Here is a 23404-nt window from a genome sequence, read left to right as displayed (position 1 = left end):
CCCCTGCTCCCTGGTAATTACTTAGCGAGCACATCTCTATTTCCTCCAGGGTGTGCTAATTAAAAGACTTCCATGCTGTTGTCAGGAATGGACAGAGTACACTTTTTGTACTACTTTTTGGAGAAGCTGAAAGCTAACATTGGTCTCTACATGGAAACATTTTTTAACATGCAAGTCTCTGCTAGAGTAATAGTTTATCCTGGATGGGCAGGGGTGAGAAGAACCAACCAATCCTATGAGTAATGACCTCAGCTACCACAGCTTCTCATAGCTAGGATCCTCCCTGCCCTGGAAAAGTCCTCTTTAATGGGCCTACTGGGACTTTGCAGGCAGGAACCTTTTATTTAGTAATCCAAAAAAAGAAAATAGAAAGCTTCAAGTTTATTTTCTTCCATGTAAATATGTTAAGATGTGGAGAAAAAAGTATTTTGATCCAGGTCTGCATTCTAAAGCTACATATGGAAAGTTTGAACACACTGGGCCAATTTATATACCAAATGACTAGAGTAAAAATATTTTGAATATCCCAGTCCAGTGACAGAATAAAGTGTATGGAGTTACCCAGTTCTCTAGGCTGGCATCCTCTGCCTTCCCAAATCCCACTTGGGATTATTAATCCTGCTTTTGGTGTTAGAATCACCCTAAAGAGAACATCTCTCATACCTACTTCCCACCAAGCTTAATCAGAATCCTGTACAGTTTTAGTTAGTTAAGACTTTGGGGTCTTTATCAAAAGCTATATTTGTTGAGCCCTTAGCATGTGCCAGATTTTGACTTGTACTTTGCATACAGTAATTCACATAACTCACAAAACAACCCAGTTAAGAGGGTAGTAACATTTCTTCAAGTTTACAGGTGAATAAACTGAAGTCTGAAGAAAGAAATGGATTTCTCAGTTCTTAAATAGAAGAGCAGGGCTTCAAACTCAGGTCTACCTGACTCTTTGAATATCTACAAGGCCTTTCTAACCTACTCATCTCTTTCCCTCTCCCATCTAAGGGGGCCAATGGCTGGAAGGATGGTTTTGTAAAAATCAAAACAAATTTGATCCAATTGTCAACTTTTCTCTTAACACAAGCAACTCAGTTTTTCAGGAGTATGCAAACCATGTCCCAAAGAAACCTGAGTATGCACAAAGGTTAGAACTGTGCTTGGGGTCTGAAAGAAAAAAAAGGTACAAAAACAATTTAGACCAGAGATATCCCTTTCACACTTAAATATCTTCCATTTCTGCCAGGCAAGTACCTAGCATTTTCCAAACAACTGAATGTACAGGACCCCTTCTGCTCTGTAACTTCCATTAGGGAACTCTAATCCTTTAAGGGTCAAGGTCTTGGAACCAAAGTGAAAATGAAGGTTAATATTTAGAGTCACTAAGTATTCAATCTCATAACTTCCTAATTACATACAAAAACTGCAATGCACTTTTGATTGATCTTATAATTGCAAAATTTGTTTAAAGTTGTTATATTATCTTCTTATTTGACACAATATGGCAGAATTTTGATATAAGATTGAAAAACCAAATAAGACAACTGTAGTTGGTAGCATTTCAAAGAAATATTCCCTTTAAGATGAAATCAATCCTGTTTCAAGTTTATTCCCATGCTTTATGATTGAGGCTCTAGAGGTATAGTTTGCTGAAAAATGTCTTTTTGATTTTTTAGAAATTCTTTAGATTAATATGCAGCTGTCATTGCAAGGCAAATCTAGATCCACTTTTATGTTTTCCTTTTTCCCCAGGCTGCAACTAGTATCTACCTCTACAGGAGAGACAGTCCAGTCACTTTTGATGGGGGGGCGTGATGTTCCAGCTCAGACAGCAAAGAATTCATCAACTCATCATCATTTAGAGCATGCCATATTTTGTCTGTTTACATTGACTGAGTATATTTCTTTGCTTAAAATGTCCAAAATCTTGGTCTTAACATTTTGTAGCTGCCTAATTTTAATTCCTGTTCTCTCTCTCTCTCACACACGCACACTCCCACTGTGCACCACACCATATTATCATAATTTTCACCATAGCAAGCAAGCAACTCACTGGTTTGATGTGTTTCTGTGTGTAGTTTCCTCCTGCTTTTAATTTTATTCAAGGCTTTACTTCATTCTGCTTTTTTATTTAAAGGGCAAAGGACTTTTCCATTGTATTCTAACTAAATTTTATCATTTCTCTCCTCTCTCTGAGTCTTCATTTATAGATGCAAGCTTGTTTATCTACACATTTCAAATATATTCCCTAAAGCTAGATGTGGTACATTTGACCCATCCTATGAAAACACAAAGGGGAAACAGAATAAAATGACATTTTCCAGAAACTTCTTTGTAATACATGTTAGAAGCCAAGTTTAAAACACCCAAACAATAAAACCTCACTGCCTATCAGTTCCATAGCATATTTCTGGTGAAGAAGCAGCAGCTTCATTTCACTTCTTTAAATTAAATGTGGACTGTAAGTCTTTGGATCGAACAGGATGTGCTGATGACAGAAAGATTAGAAGCTTTGTTTGTAAGAAGTGGGAGTGACTTTCAATGATATTAGTTATCATCTAAGACTTTTGCTCCTTTTAACATGTGAGAAGAAGTCTGGAGAATATGGATTCCATTTAGTCAGTTATCAAGAGAAAATATTAAAACACTCTATCAGTTCTGGCAAACTACAGCCTGCAGACTGAATCCAGCCCTTCTCCTCTTTTTTTAAAAATGGTTTGGTTGGAACACAGCCATTAGTTTACATTTTGTCTGTGGCTGTTTTCACACTATAGCAACAGAGTTGAGTTGTTGCAACCGAGAGGGTATAACCTGCAAAGACTGAAATATTTACTGTCTGGTCCTTTATGGAAAAAGTTTGCCAACCCTGATATTGATGCTCAGAGGTAGTGATATTTTAAAATCTTTCTTCCCTACAAAGAGTGTGGACTAGTCAGTCTGGCTCGTTTTGGGTCTCAAGAATATGTGGATTGTAAAGAGATGTTGTTTTAAAGACTCTACCATAGGACAAAAAAATAAGCCCTGCCTAGAATTGATAAAAACATTCCATTTTACTCAACTAGTACAGTAAAATGTCTCTAAAGTAGGATAAGTATATAATTTATCATGTAAACACAAGTGCTTTAGGGAGTAAAAGGGGCACTGTTAATAAATGAGACAATAGGCATAAGCTAGAACTTTCCTGGGAAGCCACAGTATATGGTCCTTCTACTCTAAAAGGGTACATCCGTGTATCAGGTTCAGCAAAACCATAACATGAAACATAAATACAATGGATTTTAAATTCATTTCTTCTGCAAAAGCATATTTATCTTCAGAGCTTTCTTTGTAACTGGAATTTTACCTTTCTGGTAGGAATCAAATGGGCAATGCCGGTTCATTTTGAGGAATTAACATAAAATCCTTTGAACACCAAGAAACATTACGTAGTAATCGAAATAGCTCTTGAGTAGAAAATTGAGCTTGAATAATTCTTGCTATAATTGCCATGTGGACAATGAGGAAATAAGAAATATAAATTATAACAATTTTCCCTGATACTTCCAGTTGTGTCCCAAATGACTGGCAAACTATGAAAGAATGGCTTTGACCTTTCTGTCATACTCTTCAAGGGCCATGTGCTCAGAGTCCACTGATCCACACCAGTATGGTATAGAGAGAAGGAAGATGAAGCGACCAAGAAGACAAAGAAACTCAGATTCATTGTTTAGAATCAAGATCTTAACTATTTATTCTTCCTGCTATGAAACAACTCATAAGGCAAAAAAATTATTCATAGTCTATAACTGAGTCATTATTCTGATTCATTGACATTTTACATAAGGTCTCTAATTGAAGATTTGCTCTACTCTCAAAAAAAAGGGATACAACATTTTGGAAACTGTCATATGTGGGAGTCATTAAATGGTATCATAATTCTTTTCTGTATCTGTGGATAAATGAGCTTAGAATTTGCCTCTTATATTTGTAGATTCTAAAATTATTCATGACAGCTAACATTTGTATGGCAGATTATCTTTTACAAAGAAAGTACTTTCTAACATATCCTTGCTTCTTTATCCTCACTACACGCCAGTGAGTCAGTGAAGCAGAATTGTTATTACCTCCAGACTCTAGATAAAATTGAGGCTCAAAGAGGTTAAGTGACTTGCTTAATATCATATAACTGGGATTGGTTTAGATCTTCAAGCTCCAAATCCTAGGCTATTCAGCATTACCACATCGTTTTCTAAATTGTTACAAATAAGTAATAATGTAAATAACTCTGAAAAAAATAAATTCAAATGTGAATGACCTTGACCTGTTGGAAAAGAGGTTGAAACAAGCATAAACATACAGGAGAGTTACAAATACTGAAGAAAAAATATAGGTATTGCAAGTTAAGTGCGGACCATTTTGATTTTACTGTAGTCAAGGTCTACGTGACAACAGGGATGAAGGGAAACATAATACACAAGTGGTTAAGGAAAATACACGAATTCTTTATTAATTAGAAGCTTAGTACATATTCATCAACGTGAGGTTACCTTCTGTGCCTGTCTGCATATAATAGAAAGCTCCGCAAATATCAATGGCTTAAACAAGATAGTTTCTTTCTCCAGCTAAAGAAGTCTGGATGTAGACATCGTGGCCTGCAAAGGACCTCAAAGAGTCATTCAAACTCCTCCTTCTAGTTCCCTATTCTGCCATCCCTATGGTGTGACCTGAAACCCTGTAGTTCAAGATGGCAGCCTAAGGTCCAGCTGCAATATTTATGTTCCAACCATCAGGAAGGAGGAAGAAGGACACCCATCTTCCTTTTTAGAAGACTTCTTGGAAGCTGACATCTTATCTTGGCTTATATTAATTGGCAAAACTTTTTCACATGGCTACATCTAGCTGTAAAGAAAGCTAGAAAATGTCATCATTAGCTAGAAAATAATCATCTTTAGCCAGTTTAAAATTAGGGTCCTGTATACTAGAAGGAAGAGAAGGGTGCAGACTGGGACAGAGAAGTAGCAATCTCTGCCACACTCTCCTGTAGAAAGAAAGAAGAAACTCAAGAAATTTGGGAGAAAAGGGACGAAGTTTTGTTGTTTTATTCAATTTTGCGAGACTCTTTAGGTATGTTATAAAACAATCCTTGAGGTAAATCTCAATAGTCCATATTATGAAGAAAGAAATGAAGACTCAGAGATGTTGAGCAAATTGCTCCCATTTCTATAATTAATAAGATGTAGTGTGGAAGCCCATTTTTTTCCTCTAGGCATCAAAAATAAGTAAGTGAAAAAAAAGGTGAGAGAAATTAAATTGTTTCACCTAGGGAATGGGGTTTGTTCATTCAACAAAAATGTGTTAGCTCCTTTGTGTGTCAGGACCGCTGCCTTCAAGTAGAGGGTTGTTTGCTTCTTAAGAGAACCAAAATATCTGAAGAAAATCAGTATCTTTTAGGCAGATGGGGGTCTGTAGATCTAGTCAGACCTCCTCATTTTACAGAAAGGAGAAAATGGGGTCTAGTAAGATGAAATAGTTCTCTTCTATTTCTCAGAGGAACGAGGGTAGGAAATGGATTCCTGTTTAGGCTAGAAAGGTCACATGGGGCTCTAGAATCACATAACAGAGAAATACATCATGAGAAGATTCTGGAACCTTAAACTCTGGAAATCTTCAGGAAAAGACGAGAAAAGTGTCTGTTTTGGCAGTTTCCCATTATCTTGAGCCAGATGACTTCTTCAGACTCCTGCCAGGTCTGTGGCCATGAGGGGGAGCTATTATTGGGGTCAGTGCTACTGTACTGCATCTGTGAATGGGACTGAACTCCACTCGACCAGGATCTGGCGTGTTTAAGCAGAGGTTTCAAAAGATATTTTCAAATACACCAAAGTAAGAATTACTTCCTTGTCATGTGGATAGCAAGTAGCTAGCTGGAATTAAGAAAACTACATTGTGTGATTAGTTTTTCATTCATTAAAGAGATTTCTTTTCTCCTCCCTTTCTCTACTTGGCTCTGGTTTTAGACATTTAATTATAAAGACTGTTTTACTAGAGTTATCACAGGTCTATTTAGACAGAAGTTGATGGTCCTGTGTGTAATTCCATGGCTCTAGGCATTGCATTACTGTAGAAATCGTCTCTGGAGTTGGCAATTTACCAAACAGACTTTCTACCAAGAAAGGCAGACTGGAGATGGCAGTAGCAAATTGTAGCTGTGGTAGGAGCAGCAGCTGCTGCTGAAAGCCGCTGACATGGTCTGCCAAAGGAGTAGAAATTCAATCTGTGTATTTGTACTAATGGGACATAAGCAGCCATGCCAAACAGAGTCACCCATTTCCCAACATTCAAAATAAGGCATGCATAATGCACAAGATGCTATGATTGGTATTTAATTAATATATTTTCAAGGAGTCCAATTCAGTCTCACTGTTTCTATTTATATAATTTGTTATTTTTTTATTGTTCTGCCATTGACCACTTTCTTGAATAAAAAAGGAAGGGAGGAAGAAGAGTGGGAGAAGGAGGAGGAGCAGAAGGAGAGAAAAGAAAGAAAGAAGAGAGAAAAGAGAAATAAAGAACAGAACTACCAAAATATATAACTTTTTGATTAGATGCATTTCTATTGAATTGCAAAGATCTGTATTTCTTCCTTAAAGCTGTTGTTAACCAAACAACCTTTCCCCATGATTAGAGACTCACAGGGAAGGAAAGTGAGTGTGCACATAAATAGAGCCTGTTATTTTGAATTTTATATAGAAATGTGGCTCCCTCAAATTCTTTTCTTTCCATCTATGTTCTCAGTTTGATTTTCCTGTTTCCTAGCTTCCTGCCTCAGGGCAAGTGCAGAAAGATCACTGGGGCTATGACAATGCCAAGTAGCAAGAGTCTGAGATTAACAAGGTTTGGAAATTTGAATTTTATGAAATTGGCATTATTTTCAAATCGTACTCATCAAGAAATATATTGGAGTCACAAGACATTGAAAACAAAGCATAGTTAATACATTTTACATAGGGAAAAATGCAATCCCAGGCATTTTTGCAAACACGCCTTCAAAAACTGGGAAAACCATGTGAACCCATGTTTTAAGAGAGGAAGAACTGGAAACAGCCACTTGCTTTTTCAAGTTGGATGAGTAATTTAAAAATATTTTAAAATAGCCTCAAAAGGACGCTTGTGCTGATTTTAATTCTGGTCTACTCTCATTGGGAAAGGGGCAAAGCCAGTAAAAACTGATGCAGAAAAATTACATATCATATGTCCTCACCCCCACTTATTTATCAGATCCCAAAGACCCTGTCCTCTTCCTCACTTCTGAAGAAAAAGTGAGTTTACTCTTGAGACATCACCATTTCCTGAAAACCCATGAAATCTCTGCTTAACATGCTTGTTTTTGTTTTTTTGAAGAAAGAACAACTATAGAAAATGAAACACTGGATCTCTGTCGAACTTTCTTCCTTTTCTGTTCCTTCTCCCATATTTTATTCCAGTTTGGATTAAGGAGGCAAAAAACATTAGGGAGATGGTGTTACCCAACTGAAAGCAAAGCTAATGGTGACTATGTTCTCATATTACCAGAGGTTAGCAGAGAGCTCCTTTAATATGACAGCTAATATAACTCATTGATGCGATTACTCAAAAGGAAGAATGCCACTGGTGTCCAGTTACATCCCAGCGGTGACAATTAGATAGGCCAGATGGATGGGGTCCAGGAAGACAGGCTGACAAACCTACAGTCGGGTCAGTAGGGACATGACTGGGACAAGGCGGACTTCATGAAATCCGGTGAAAGAAAAGGTGCCCTAATAATTATAAGCTTTTTAATCCCGAGGTTCTTAAATAAGACCTGGATGAAACGAATGTAGCTTTTTGGGTCTATTTGCAGCTCCAAGCGAAATATTTTGAATGAGCAGTTTCCTATCATGAATGATGACTACTAGCTATTAAAGTCATTTGATGTTGACTTTTGAAATAATAAAATTGAAAGTCAAGGCCTCCTTAGAAAAGCAGGTTACTGCTGTTTGAACATGTCTGTGGTTGCAAAATTACTCTCCTCCCATCAGCAGACATAATGTGGTCAGAGATGCAGACAATGCTAAGGCTTAAAAGGAACTTAAAGCTTAACTAGTCTGAACCCTTCATTTTACAGATTAGAAAACCCAATCAGACAGGGTCCCCACAGGAAATAGAAAGCATATCTGAAAGGTTTAATTAAAGGGAATTTTTAAAGGGACTATTTACAGAGCTCTGGATGGAGTTAAGAATATTGAAGCACTCTGAGACTGGCAATAGTGGGGAGTTTTTCCACCGCTGGGTGGATCGAGTAAAATAGGGAGCTGCTGCTAAAATCTGGCAAGGGCTGAAGCCCTGGGAGAGGGATCAGTTGATGGGAACTGAGGCCATAGAGGACACAGCCATTCCCAGACCACGACCTCAAAGGAAGGGAATGTGCATGTGTGAGGGGGGCAGATTTCTCTCCTCGCCCCCTCGGATCTCTTGCAGGTAACTGCCTTCTGCTAAACCCAGTGAGAAGTCACAGGTAAGGAAGCCACCACTGAGGTTGGCCTCCAAGGACCCAGAGCAGGGAAGGAAACAAAGCTGGAGGATAAATGGAGAATGAACAGCACAGAAACTTCCTCCTAGAAAGGAGAAATGATTTGCCAAAGACTAGTTGGTGTAGGGCTAAGACTGGAATCTAGTCTTCTGATTCTCACACATAGAGGCTCTTTGCACAGACCACCATACTCTCAGCCACAGGTGACCAGGCTCGTCAAGATTAAAATGAGTTGCAAAGAAAATCTGAAAATCTCTTTTGGATGTTCTTCTTGAATATAGCAGAATCTGGAAAGCCCATCTCTTCTTGCACAGCAGATGCTGTGGACCTCAGGAGTGAGGAGTTTGAGGGATAAGTGTTCCTCAGCCCCCAGTCCTTCTGGGCAGCCATCCCACAGAGGTATCATGGAGACCCAAGCACCTGGCAGCCATGAATTGTATAATGGGCGGTGTGCTGGTTGGAAATGATGTATGTCCCCTACAAAAGCCGTGTTTTAATCAAAATCCCATTTTGTAAAGGCAGAATAATCCCTATTCAATATTGTATGTTTGAATCTGTAATTAGATTATCTCCCTGGAGATGTAACCCAATCAAGAGTGGTTGTTAAATTGGATTAGGTGACGACATGTCTCCAACCATTTGGGTGAGTCTTGATTAGTTTCTGGAGTCCTATAAAAGAGGAAACATTTTGGAGAATGGACAGTCAGAGACAACAGAGATGAGTGACATAGCCACCAGAAGCAGAGAGCCCACAAGCCAGTGACCTTTGGAGATGAAAAAGGAAAATGCCTCCAGGGGAGCTTCATGAAATAGGAAGCCAGGAGAGAAAGCTAGCAGATGATGCCTTACGTGCTGTGTCCCCTTCCAGCTGAGAGAGAAATTGACTGTGTTCACCTTCTCATTTGAGAGAGAAACCCTGAACTTCATCAGCCTTCTTGAACCAAGGTATCTTTCTCTGGATGCCTTTGATTGGACATCTCTATAGACTTGTAATTGGGACATTTTTTTGACCTTAGAACTGTAAACTAGCAACTTATTAAATTCCCCTATTAAAAAGCCATTCCTTTTCTAGTATATTGCATTCCTGCAGCTAGCAAACTAGAACAGGTGGTAACGTTGAGCTATGAATTCATGAAACATGCTTTTACAAATCGCACACAAAGAATGAGATTTCTGAATGAACACTGGATCCTTTTGAGAGAACCTGTGGGAAATCAACATTATCACATTGATTTTGCCATTTCTCAACCAGCTTCTGAAGCCTTCTTTGGAAGTTAATTTTGGAGCCAATTTGAGTGTCATATAAGAAACTCCGTGTCTCGAGATGTTTCTCAACAGTGACATTGCTTTTTACTTTGGCTTGTTTTTTCTAACCAACATCAATACCATTTATCAGCCTTGACTTGATGTAAAACATGGTAGAGCCCCAAAATCAAACCTACCCTCAGAACACAAAAATTCATCATCCTTGACATGGGTCCAAAACATAAGAAGAAAGTGGAAGCCCAAAAGTTTGTGGAGCAATGACAACCTTTTGGGAATAAATAAATAATAGTCTATCAATATTAGCGCTGGAATGGGTAGGGTTAATTTGATAATGGATTGTCTGGTGTTATATGCAAAAATATGTCACTTAATGTTAAGTATCACATAAATCAACAAAATTTACCTTAGAGGAGAAGTACAGCTATGTAAAATATTGCATATACTCATAGAAAGGGATGGAAGAGAAAAGGAGAGATGTAAACAGATGTTTTGTTGAGAAGTGGAATCATTCTCATTAAAAAATGCCTGCTATTGTTCCAACATTACTGGTACAACAATTACAATTATAACCATCAAATAAAAGGGCACATTGCTTTATGAAGACTTTTCCTGAATGCTGTGACAAGAGAGAGAAGTTGAAAAGAAATATGATCACATGGATACACAGCATAAATGTGTGCACTAAACGCGTAATACTTGTACTTTGCTCAAATATAGACATGGCCCTAATCTCACTGATTTAAGTCAAAGAAATATTCCATATCTTTTTTGCCTAATATTTTTCTTTTCCCATTCAAACCTCATGAAACAAAGGTTGAAAAAAATGTTTGACATCTTGGGAAAGGGTTCTTGGACACCAGAGTGGATTATAGAAAAGCATGACTTGAAAGAGGAGATAAGTAGAAAAACTGGAATGGACATGAATCAGTTAAACTTAGGCACATTATGTAATCATAATTCCTGAAACCTCAATAAATCTGATAGGAGCTAGTATGTTTTCCTTGTTAGTGCGTGTCGACTTCATCAGCATCAGGGTTTTCTGCTTTCTAGAGTAATTACTACCATAATATGCCTAAAATGCTAGAAGTTTTGAAAATTAGTGAGGGTATGTCAAGAACACAAAAAGAAAAATGGAAAAGGATTTAAATGTCAGCTAAAAGGTACTTTTTTATTTCTTAAATGTGACTTGTTTGGGGACGGAATGATTGAAACATCCATACTGGAATTTCATCAACTGTCTCCAGCGAGTTTTGCAGTTCATTAAATTGCTTAGGATTGTTCTAGCAATCATTCCAACACATAATTCTGAGACATGAATATTGGTTTTACTGGCTTCTCATTTCTATAGCCAAAAAAAAAAAAAAGAATTTGGAGAGTTTTATTTATTTGCTTTTCTTCTATAAACAGATGTTTTTAGACACTCATTTTTTAAAAAACATATGTATCCTGACCTCCTAACTCAAAGATTTATACATCTACATAATTGAGTCACCCACTCTATTTTCCCATATTGGCCAGATTAAGGAGAATCAACTATTTCAATGCAAATTTAAAAATGTCAGTTAAAGGCAGAAATGCAACGTGACCCTTTGCAGAGACGTCCTGTGACCCTCCATGTGCCACTCTTTCAATTCTCCCCATACCTCTGGAGCTCCTTGAGCTTGAACCTTGGGACACATAAGTGGATGAGAAGACATTTGTTTATAATAAAGTTGTATTGCTTATGCCTGCATGAGGTCAAGTAGGAATAGATGAATGTGTTCAATACTTAATTTCCAAGTATTAATTATCTCTTGTTTTATATTGACATTGACTTCTTAAAAGTAAATGTAAATGCTCATTTCTTGTTGAGTACATGAAATGGACCATAGAGGTAGCTTATAATACGGGTGAAAATGTGCCTGGCTTTCAGTTATATGGTTTAAGTCCTGACATACTGCTCTCTAACTGGAGACTCTTAAGCCCAAAATCCTTCTGAGCCTGGTATTCTTTTTTTTTTTTTCTTTTTTACATGGGCAGGCACCAGGAATCGAACTCAGGTCTCTGGCATGGCAGGCGAGAACTCTACCTGCTGAGCCACCATGGCCCAAACTTGATATTCTTTATCCATAAGAATGGCCATGAGGCTTAATGAGATAGCTTATGTAAATTGCCTCAAAAATATAGGTGACTGTTATTTCACCTGTTAGCTTGACTGGGTTATATTACCCAGTTGTTTGGTCAAGAAAGCTCTGACCTAATTGTTACAGTGAAGGTATTTCATGGATTTAAATCATCGGCAAGTTGATTGCATCTATGACTGATTAGATCTACAATTAATAAAGGAGATTACCTTCAACAATGAGGGTATCTCCTCATTCAATTAGTCGGAGCCTTTGAAGGGAGAACTGAGGATTTCAGCATGTAGGAAGAATTTCTATCTCTATTTTAGCCAGCTTCTCCTGGGGATTCAATGTCTCCACCAAGTTCCCACCTTGCAGCCTGCCTTGTGGAATCTAGACTTGCCAATCCCTACACTCATGTGAAACAATTCCTAGAATAAATTTCTTCATATTTGTGTGTGTGTGTGTGTGTCTGTGCTCTGTTGTTTCTGTTTCTGTTTCTGTGGAGAACCCTGATACAATGCCTAATAATCATGTGTTCTAGTTTGCTAGCTGCCAGAATGCAACACACCGGAGACGGATTGGCTTTTAATAAAAGGGGATTTATTTTGTTAGTTCTTCAGAGGAAAGGCAGCTAACTTTCAACTGAGGTTCTTACGCAGGAAGGAATAGGATGGTTTCAGCTGGCCTCTCCAGGCCTCTGGGTTCTAACAACTTTCCCCAGGGTGATTTCTTTCTGCATCTCCAAAGGCCTGGGCTGGGCTGCAAGTGCTGAGATGAGGTATGCTGAGCTGCTTGGGCTGTGCTATGTTGAGCTCTCTCATTTAAGCATCAGCCAATGAAGTCAAACATCATTCATTGCAGCAGGCACACCTCCTAGCCGACTGCAGATGTAATCAGCCACAGATGAGATTCATGTACCATTGGCTCATGTCTACAGCAACAGAACTAGGTGCCTTCACCTGGCCAAGTTGACAACTGAATCTAACTACCACACCATGTTTGAATAAAGAATGAATAATTCTGCATTTTGTTTAAGATCTTAGGATTAGTGTATTGCACACTCAGAAAGTTATCACAAATAATTTTCCAAATGGGTTTCCTAGAGACTACCTGCAATTTCTCCCTACTATACTTGTTCAGAATCCACTTTGCTTTTCTCTGCATTTGGAGGTCAAGCTGGGTATAGGGAAACTTGGTTACATCTCAGAATAGTGATAAACAAAACATATTGACAGCTCCCAAAAAGTTGGATATAGGTGAAACCAGGACAAGTTCCCAAAGAGCATCTTGTAGGGGGGTGTCCAGAGTAAGAGCCAATTCTGGGTGAACCATCAAATGCTTTCTCCTTAGAGAAGGTTGTCCAAGGCACTAGCTAGAGAGACATCCATGTGAACATAGAAGCAGCAGTTGGAGGTATGGGCCATAGGTAAAATGGCCAGGAAAGGGCTAGAGATGGACATGTGGGAGTCAATCAGATTGGGGTGAAGCTCTGAGAGAGGGACCATCTGTTCAGAGGACGATCATTTCTGGGAAGAGAGTAGAGGACTAAAGCCACTCCTGGGGCTCTCATACTTAAATAGCTCATTTAATTATCTTTTATTTTGATTTTTCTAGCATATCACGTTTCCCAGTTATAAAATCTGAATATTCCAGAATGTGTTACAAACATGTAAGTGAATAAAAGCTCTCATTACTTTCACAATAACTGGTTGTTGGGGGTTGAATCAGGTCCCACACAGAAGATATGTTTGAGTCCTAACCCCTATTTGTAGATAGGAACTTTGAATATGTTACTTGTAAAGGTGAGTAGAGTATGTATGTACACGAGGGTAAATAGGACCTTTGAGGATCTATTGCTAGTTAAAGTAAGATCAAACTGAATGAGTGTGGGCCTAATCCAATATGACAGGAGTCCTTATAAGCAAAGAACACTGGACATGAAGACAGAAACCAGAAGAGGAGACAAAAAGAGACAGATCACCATGTGATGGAGGCAAAGATTGAGCCTCCACTAGAACACAACAGACTTTGGAGAAAATATGAGCTGCCAATACCTTGATATTGAACTTCTAGCCTTCAAAACTCGAGACAGTATATTTCTGTTGTTTAAGACAACCAATTTATGGGTTTGTCAGAGTACCTCTGGCAAATGAAGACACTTGTTTTCGTATTCAAACTATGATGAAACAGTTAACAAAGAATCAGGAATGGTTTAGGAAGACCTAGATTTGCACCCATCGCAGGGACCAGCTGTGTAGGCTTTCCAACAAAGGTCGACATCCCTGAGCCTCAGTTCCCTTATCTGTGAAGTAGGATAAAAATGAAACTTACCACATGAGGTTGTGAAGGTTAAAGAAGTTAACATTCTATAGTGCTTTTAAGCTTAATAGGTGCTCAATAAGTGTAGTGTAGCATTGACAAGACAGTTTGCAGGCCAGCTAGTAGGAGATGCTGATTATTGAAGCATTGTCCTGAATCTGAACTGTCTCTATCAGTTCTGAAGTTTTGTAGGGGAGAATAAAATAAAACAAACTAAACAAATACCAGCTAACTTACTTAATGTTTTTTACTTTACCATTTTACCTTATTATTACCTTACTAACTTACCTTATTTTTTGCTTTTCTCAGGAAGAAGGGAGAAAGAAAGTTCCTGTTGTTCCCCCTTTATCCCAGAACCCATCTACCTGTCACCCTCCCAGGTGGCTTCTTCTTCAGTATGATTCTAGATCCTTATCTCTTTCATGGGAGTGGGACATTCATTTCATTTTGTCCTTTCACCAAAAGTTCAGCTACAGTCTGAACATGTATCTGTTTTTTCTTCTGATGTATTGGTAAATAAATACATATTAAGGGTCAACTCGTCTGTAGGTAAAGAAAAAGAAGTAGTAGTGTCAGGGCCGCACTTTGGAAGCCTATGAATGATGGATAGCATGTAAGTAAATATGCGAAGTGAGTTAAGTGCTAAGAAAACAGTACAGATACAGAAGAGAGGAAGGGGCTCCCTGTGTGGTAGAGTGATTGGGGCTTCACCGGTCAGTGTTAGGAACAGTCTCTCCCCGCCAGATCAGCATTAAACCAAAGCAAAGTCTCTGTGGATGGCATTGCTTTAAAATAAACTTGGGGCGGTGGGGGGTGGGGGGTAAGGGGTAGGGGAGGGGGGTGCAGAGATAGTTCAGTGGTAGAATTCTCATCTGCCATGCGGGAGACCCGGGTTCGATTCCTAGCCCGTGTACTTCTCAAACAAACAAAGAAACCAACAAAAGCAATCAAATAAAAAATTCAACAAATGGTGCTGCAATAATGTATACCCACATGGAAGAATAATGAAATATGACCCCACCATGCAGCATACAAAAAAAAAACCCAGTTAAAACAAGCTCATACTGCATTCTGGGCCTCTAGCTTTTGGGGGGTCCAAAAGAGGTGGAGCTGAGCTTAGGCAACAGCCTTTCATGTTCCACAAATCAGAGACAGCAGCTTGGTTCCTTGTTTTCATTTCTTTCATGGAGAAATGTTTGTACCCTCACACATGTTTTGTATATAGCCTGATTCACGCAGTTACTTTGCCTCCAACTCTTATCCCCACACTGGATTTTACTGTTGTCACTTTGTCATTAAATCCCTGTGGTGCTGGCTGTGTTAGAAAAGAAGGAAGAAATGGATTGCAATGGAGAGGGCAGCCTTGCAATTTCCAACAGGAGCTTTGTGAATGAATGCTTTGTTTCTCATTATTTCTCTGGAAAGATCACACATTATAATCACTATCTACAGTATATGGTGTAAAACGATCTTTGTTTGTTTTCTACAATAGATACTGTGTCATCTAATTAATTTAGACTAAAGAAAAGCAATCAACATTCACTAACAACATTCCCATAGGGGGTATAAATGAAAAAAAATTCTGTACCCTACACAGTAGTTAGAGCAAAGGAATGCTGATATTTATTTATGAATATCAGTACTCATAGTTGCAAGCAACAGAACAAACATCGGCTGCTTTTAGCGAAGAAGGAAGTATAAAAAGTATATTGAGTGCTTTGTAGATTACTGCAGGGGCTGGAGAAGCACACTTAAGACTAAGCAGCTGGAGACAACAGCCACAATCATGACACAGAGCAGGCCTGCTGAGGAAACCACCGCAGCACCTTACCAAGCCCCAGATGATTCTCTTAGGCCATGGCCACCGCAGTCACTAAAACGTGGTCTCCCTGAGCCATCCCAGCCACCAGCCATAGACAAAATCAGTGCATCTTTGGTTCTGGTTCTGTTGGTATAGGGGAGTCTGACTCTTGAAGGCCGGCTCATGAGCACATGTTCTAACTGCAAGGGAGTCTGTGAAAGCAAGCCTATGGCATGCTTTCCACTTTTGTAGCTGGAGTGGGCTATAAATGCCTCTCCAACTCACAAGGTGGGGAAGTCTCCAAGTGCTTATGAAGCATTTGGTAGTCAAAAAAGAAAAGACAAAACTATCTCTCCAAATCAGCATTGCCAAGAATGGAAGCTCTGATGCTTTTGATCATACCTGTGGAAAACAGTCAGTCCCTCCCTTCAAACCATATAGATAGTCCAGCAGCCTGGCCCTCCCTGGAGAAAGTGATTCACCACCATTAATAAGGATGAATGCAGAAAAAGATTTTTTTTTCCCCAAATACTGTACCTTGTCTAACCTCGCTGAATAGAATCTGTTGCTCTAGTGTTAAAATTCTTCATTTTGAGTTGATCTTGATCAGCTTTTAAACTGGGTGAAATTCCCTATTTTATGCTTTTGTCATTATTTACTAGGAACAGTATGTTCTTTGGTTGGGTCCAGGAGACTAAAAACTTGGGTTTGTAGCCATGGGTTGAGAGAAAACTAAGAAAATATGATTCTTTTTGGAATATTTATATGCCCACTAGACCCTCAAAAATGATTGGTTTGGAAGAATTGTGGAAATAAAAAATAAATACAAGTAAAGGAGAAATCCTGGCAGTGGGTAGGACCAGAAAGCCCAACAGGCATTTATAGAGCTCAAGTCCAAGATTCCAAGATAGGAGATAATCAAATAAACAGCTGCCTGTCCTGTAATTGCATTTTCAAATCTTATTCTATGCACACAATTTTCCCCCTACTGTCTGATGAAAGATGAAGTTGGTATAAATTTACTATTAATATGGATTGATTGGCCGAAGTTTTAATTTCAGTCCCTGGGTTTATTTAAAAGAAAGCTATTTAGCAATCTGTGTTGTTAGGGATATTTATGGAGGATGAGGCAAAGGAGCCAAAAGAGCCAGGAGAAAAAAATTCTGCAGTTTAGCATTCCTGTCCCTGTAGAATCCTTCCTTATATTATGGAAATTTCTGCAGACCTCAGGCCATGAGTATTGAACACATCTCACCTTCCACAGCTTCTCATTGACCTACAGCACAATATAGGGTTTTTTGAACATAAAAGAATCATTGACAACCTCTATATTACTCTAAGAAATTGTTTACCCATGTGATAAAGAAGCCTCTCAAACTTCCTTAATTAAAAGTATGTTGCATCAATGACCCACCTTCCTAGTGGAAAAACTGAAATCCACTAAATCTCTTTCTTCTTCTACCGATTAGATCATTTTCTCAGTTTGTTTGCATCTTCTGCCCTACTATCTCTGTGATATCACAAAGGTGATTATTCCTTCTGGCATTATGGATTGACTGGTTAAAGAACAGATTGGCCAAGGTCTTTAATGTCTCTGGGCAGTTGAAGTTTTTGCCTTTGGGGTTAATTTATAGAGTCACATTATTGGAGGAGTTTGGTAAAGAAAGGGCTGAAGAGGTGTCTTTCAGTCTGTTTGTCTGCCTTGCTCTTCTCCACCTACCAACCAGTGAGTGGTATGATGAAGACTAATTACAGCAAAAAAAAAAAAAAAAAAAAAGTAGACCTTAGTTCCTTCTCTTTGCATAATGCTGATTATATTGGTATATGGACTCACATGGCTTCAGTGCTGTTTAATATGATAACATTAACACGTTTATATTGAAGAGAAGTAAGAAAAGAAGTCAAGGGAGTAAAGAAAGGGGAAGGAAGCACACTTGTTGTATCCTTGCAGTAATAATGATCATTTTGCATAGTGTTTGGATTTCCTGGAAGACCTAGCCAGGATAAAGCTTTCAGAATGCTAGGAATTTGCAAGGCTGCATTAATTTCGAACAGTAAACAAATGGCAGAAAGAGAAGTAAGGAGGCATATTAGATAGTGGTATTTCTGAGGATGAACACTACTTTACTAGTTACTAATAACTGTTTCATGCTGTTTCCCTGAAGAAAAATAGACCTTTGAAGTTAAAAAAAAAACTATAATTGTATGTATCACGTCTTTGAAAGGTGAAGAGATTCTTTAAATAGGGTCAGCATGTAAGGAGCTCTAAAATAAATGAGTTATTGAATAACTTTACTACTACATAAGAAGTTTAGTTAACAAAAGTTTATTTTATTTATATAAATCAATGCATCTTTCATTTGACTAAAAAAAGGTTTTGTAATTGAGTGGCTCTTTTGTGCCACAGAAAACTATCAAAATAAGGAAAATGAATTGTTCAGCCATTCTAGTCATCACCAAACATCTGGGTGTTCTCTCCAATCATATAGATCTCATTCATTCATTCAACATTTAATCAGCAGCATCTATGTTCCAGGCACCAAGTTGGGTGGTGGTATGTGTGTGGGGGGGTGGGGGGTGGATGCACAAAGAAAAATGTATGATCCCTATACCCAATGAGCTGTGTCTAGAGAAAGACATGGAGTAGCCTGAGAGTTACAATAAATGTGTATACCAGGTAGAGTGGTTGGTCACTCAAAGAAGATCTCAAAGACACAGCTGAGAGAGGAAGCAAGTTCTGAAGCCTGGCTGCAGAGGACTCAGGAGAGAAGGTCTTGGCCTGTAGTGACATATCTCTCTGAAACTGAAGAGGAGAAGGCTGGGGATGCGGATGCAGCAGTGTGCAGTCAGGGCATAGGAGTCAAGGAAGTTTGACCTAAATCTTCATATTGACTCATGTCAGCACAAAAATGATTTGTGGGATAATGCTTTAAAACAGTATTTCTGATGTATTACTTCTTTTCAGGAACTACTTTTTTCTTCCCTAGTTAAAATTAGGTATAAGGCTAAGAATAATCATCTTAAAGATTCTGCCTAGAGAAAGAAGTGATTGGATTTTTCAATTGATTGTTGTGAAAACCTTATAACAGAGCCAATATCTTTAAGGCCACATGTTTCTGATTTGTAAAAGATGAGCTTTTGGTGAAAGAAGAAATTGATGGGGACCTACCATCTAGAAACTGAAGGAATAGAGCAGAAAGTTTACAAAAGCACCATAGGGAGAGTTGTTAGCCCTTGAAAGAAATTTTATCAAACCACACTGGAGATTATTCAACCCATCTTGGGATGGAGGAAGGATTTGAAGAAAAGGGGAGAGGAACATCAGAGGGCTTAGATGTTAGTATTAGGCACTAGCCTCTCCTGACTCTTTGAGGCTGAAATAGGTGACCTGTCCTAGAAGATGCATTCACCACCTTCAGGGAACTGCTTAGTGGCTGCTTCCTCAGCCCCCACCAAAACAAAAGAAAGAATGAAAGAGCTTCCTCTAACCATCTGTACCAACTGGAGGGACCAATACCATAAAGAAACCAATCAAGTAACACCTCCCCTGCTCCTTCTACAAGGAGTCAGAACCCGAGGCCACCAGACTAAATAGATTGGGGAAATAGAGACGTCTACCACAGTCCCCTCTCCCACTTTGGACTCCACCTGCAGCAAGATCCCACTGGATGAAGAAAGAATAAATAATAAAATGATGTTCAGTGTTTTGATTATTAGCGAGGGCTAGAGACACATTTATTATTGACCTGAGACTTTGGGGGGATTAGTATAATCAGAGGACTTATTAGCTAAGAGTAACATAAAAGTAACGGACCTCCTGAATTCTCATCTAAGGAAATGAAAGAGGAAAGAGCTACCCAACTTCTGTAGAATGGACGTAGGGCAGTCAAGTCATGAAGAAAAAATAAAGTTGTGAATGAGGGGAGAAGATGGCGGCTTAGTAAGGTGCGTGCACCTTAGTTCCTCCTCCAGAACAACTACTAAATAACTAGAAACAGTACAGAACAGCTCCCGGAGCCACGACAGAAACCAGACACACAGTGTACCCCAGTCTGGAACAGCTGGACTGGCTGTGAGACTTCGCTGCAGTGAGGTCCCTGAGTGGCACACACTTCCCTGGGCCACGGCGGCTGGCGGCCAGTGCCCCTCCCTCCCTCCTTCCCAGTCCAGCTGAGAGACTCGGAGAGGCGAGTTCCCCAAGCCGCGGTGGCTGGTGGCTGGCGCCCCTCCCTCACGGGCGGCTTCCCGGGCTGGCTGGGAGCTTCGGATCAGCGGTTCCCCAAGCCGTGATGGCCGGCGCCCCTCCCCCATGCGCGGCTTCCCAGGCCAGCTGGGAGCCTCAGACCAGCGGTTCTCCAAGCCGTGGCGGCTGGCGTCCCTCCCCCACAGGCGACTTCCCAGAGGGAAAGGAAAGAGTCTCCAACAGTAGTAGAGGCCGAGTCCAACCTAACACCAATAGTGGCATTAATGAACAACTTCTGACTACTAAAAATAGGCCCTCAGCTCAGGCGAAACTGATCAAGGCAGAAGTCGCCTATTGGGCTAACTGAAAAAGAGGAAAGGGGGCGAAACAGAGCCTTCTGCGGCTATTTCTACAGAGGCTTCATTGCCTCTAGGCTCAGTGCTGGGATTACACAGGTTGCAACTGCCCTGAATGCAGAAACAGGCTTCTTTCAGGGCTCTCTACCACCTGAACTTTCCCCATGGGAGGGGTGAAACGCAACTCAGGTGGAATCCCTCTCTCAAGGAATTCAGATCCCAGGACTTCACAATTTGAAGCCATTAAAACCAGGCTACAACCTTTCCTCTGTCTGCACCATAGACCCAGCAGCAAGAGTCTTCCAAAGTTAAAGGAGCCACAACGTCTTTTGCTGGTGGGACCCACAGACAGACAAGCACCACATACTGGGCAGGATAAGAAAAACAGAGCCCAGAGACTTCACAGGAAAGTCTTTCAACCTGCTGGGTCCCACACTCAGGGAAATCTGATTAAATGCCCAGACGCCAGCAAAAAATAATAAATCACACCAGGAAAATTGAAGATATGGCCCAGTCAAAAGAACAAACCAATAGCTCAAATGAGATACAGGAGCTGAGACAACTAATTCTGAATATACGAACAGAAATAGAAAACCTCTTCAAAAACCAAATCAATAAATTGAGGGAGGACATGAAGAAGGCAAGGGATGAACAAAAAGAAGAAATGGAAAGTCTGAAAAAACAAATCACAGAACTTATGGGAATGAAAGATATAGTAGAAGAGATGAAAAAAACAATGGAAACCTACAATGGTAGATTTCAAGAGACAGAGCTTAGAATTAGTGAACTGGAGGATGGAACATCTGAAATCCAAAAAGAAACAGAAACTATAGGGAAAAGAATGGAAAAATTTGAGCAGGGGCTCAGGGAATTGAATGACAATATAAAATGCACAAATATATGTGTTGTGGGTGTCCCAGAAGGAGAAGAGAAGGGAAAAGGAGGAGAAAAACTAATGGAAGAAATTATCACTGAAAATTTCCCAACTCTTATGAAAGAGCTAAAATTACAAATCCAAGAAGTGAGTGCACCCCAAAGAGAATAGATCCAAATAGGCGTTCTCCAAGACACTAGTTAGAATGTCAGAGGTCAAAGAGAAGGAGAGGATCTTGAAAGCAGCAAGAGAAAGGCAATCCATCACACACAAGGGAAACCCAATAAGACTATGTGTAGATTTCTCAGCAGAAACCATGGAAGCTAGAAGACAGTGGGATGATATATTTAAGTTACTAAAAGAGAAAAACTGCCAACCAAGACTTCTATATCCAGCAAAATTGCCCTTCAAAAATGAGGGAGAAATTAAAACATTTTCAGACAAAAAGTCACTGAGAGAATTTGTGACCAAGAGACCAGCTCTGCAAGAAATACTAAAGGGAGCACTAGAGTCAGATACAAAAGGATAGAAGAGAGAGGTATGGAGAAGAGTGTAGAAAGAAGGAAAATCAGATATGATATATATAATACAAAAGGCAAAATGGTAGAGGAAAGTATTACCCAGACAGTAATAACACTAAATGTTAATGGACTGAATTCCCCAATCAAAAGACATAGACTGGCAGAATGGATTAAAAAACAGGATCCTTCTATATGCTGTCTACAGGAAACACATCTTAGACCCAAAGATAAACATAGGTTGAAAGTGAAAGGTTGGGAAAAGATATTTCATGCAAATAACAACCAGAAAAGAGCAGGAGTAGCTATACTAATATCCAACAAATTAGACTTCAAATGTAAAACAGTTAAAAGAGACAAAGAAGGATACTATCTACTAATAAAAGGAACAATTAAATAAGAAGACATAACAATCATAAATATTTATGCACCGAATCAGAATGCCCCAAAATACATGAGGCATACACTGCAGTTACTGAAAAGGGAAATAGACACATCTACCATAATAGTTGGCGACTTCAATTCCCCACTCTCATCAATGGACAAACATCTAGACAGAGGATCAATAAAGAAACAAGAGAATTTGAATATTACAATAAATGAGCTAGACTTAACAGACATTTATAGGACATTGCATCCCACAACAGCAGGATACACCTTTTTTCTCAAGTGCTCATGGATCATTCTCAAAGATAGACCATATACTGGGTCACAAAGCAAGTCTTAACAAATTTAAAAAGATTGAAATCATACACAACACTTTCTCGGATCATAAAGGAATGAAGTTGGAAATCAATAATAGGCAGAGTGCCAGAAAACTCACAAATACGTGGAGGCTCAACAACACACTCTTAAACAACCAGTGGGTCAAGGAAGAAATTACAAGAGAAATTAGTAAATATCTCAAGGCGAATGAAAATGAAAACACAACATATCAAAACCTATGGGATGCAGCAAAGGCAGTGCTAAGAGGAAAATTTATTGCCCTAAATGCCTGTATCAGAAAAGAAGAAAGTGCAAAAATTTGGGAATTAACTGTCCACTTGGAAGAACTGGAGAAAGAACAGCAAACTAACCCCAAAGCAAGCAAAAGGAAAGAAATAACAAAGATTAGAGCAGAAATAAATGAAACTGAGAACATGAAAACAATAGAGAAAATCAATAAGACCAGAATTTGGTTCTATGAGAAAATCAACAAGATTGATGGGCCCTTAGCAAGATTGACAAAAAGAAGAAGAGAGAGGACGCAAATAAATAAGATCAGAAATGGAAGAGGAGACATAACCACTGACCTCACAGAAATAAAGGAGGTAATAACAGGATACTATGAACAACTTTACGCTAATAAATACAACAATGTAGATGAAATGGACAACTTCCTAGAAAGGCATGAACAACCAACTTTGACTCAAGAAGACATAGATGACCTCAACAAACCAATCACAAGTAAAGAAATTGAATCAG

The 23404-nt window shown here is 39.1% G+C and overlaps 1 long non-coding RNA gene across 1 annotated transcript in view; it reads left to right on the top strand.

The window, feature by feature from the left end:
- Nucleotides 1-14738, top strand: part of LOC143682435 (uncharacterized) — a 92557-nt gene extending 77819 nt beyond the window's left edge. The window contains exons 2-3 of the long non-coding RNA XR_013175130.1: nt 13504-13558; nt 14518-14738. This is a non-coding gene — a long non-coding RNA (uncharacterized LOC143682435). The remainder of the gene's footprint in view (nt 1-13503; nt 13559-14517) is intronic.
- The last annotated feature ends 8666 nt before the right edge of the window (nt 14739-23404 follow it).

This window comes from Tamandua tetradactyla, chromosome 5 (genome assembly GCF_023851605.1).
Source record: "Tamandua tetradactyla isolate mTamTet1 chromosome 5, mTamTet1.pri, whole genome shotgun sequence".
Classification (NCBI taxonomy): domain Eukaryota; kingdom Metazoa; phylum Chordata; class Mammalia; order Pilosa; family Myrmecophagidae; genus Tamandua; species Tamandua tetradactyla.
The sequence above is the reverse complement of the archived record's forward strand: the minus strand, read 5'-3'. Positions and strand labels throughout refer to the sequence as shown.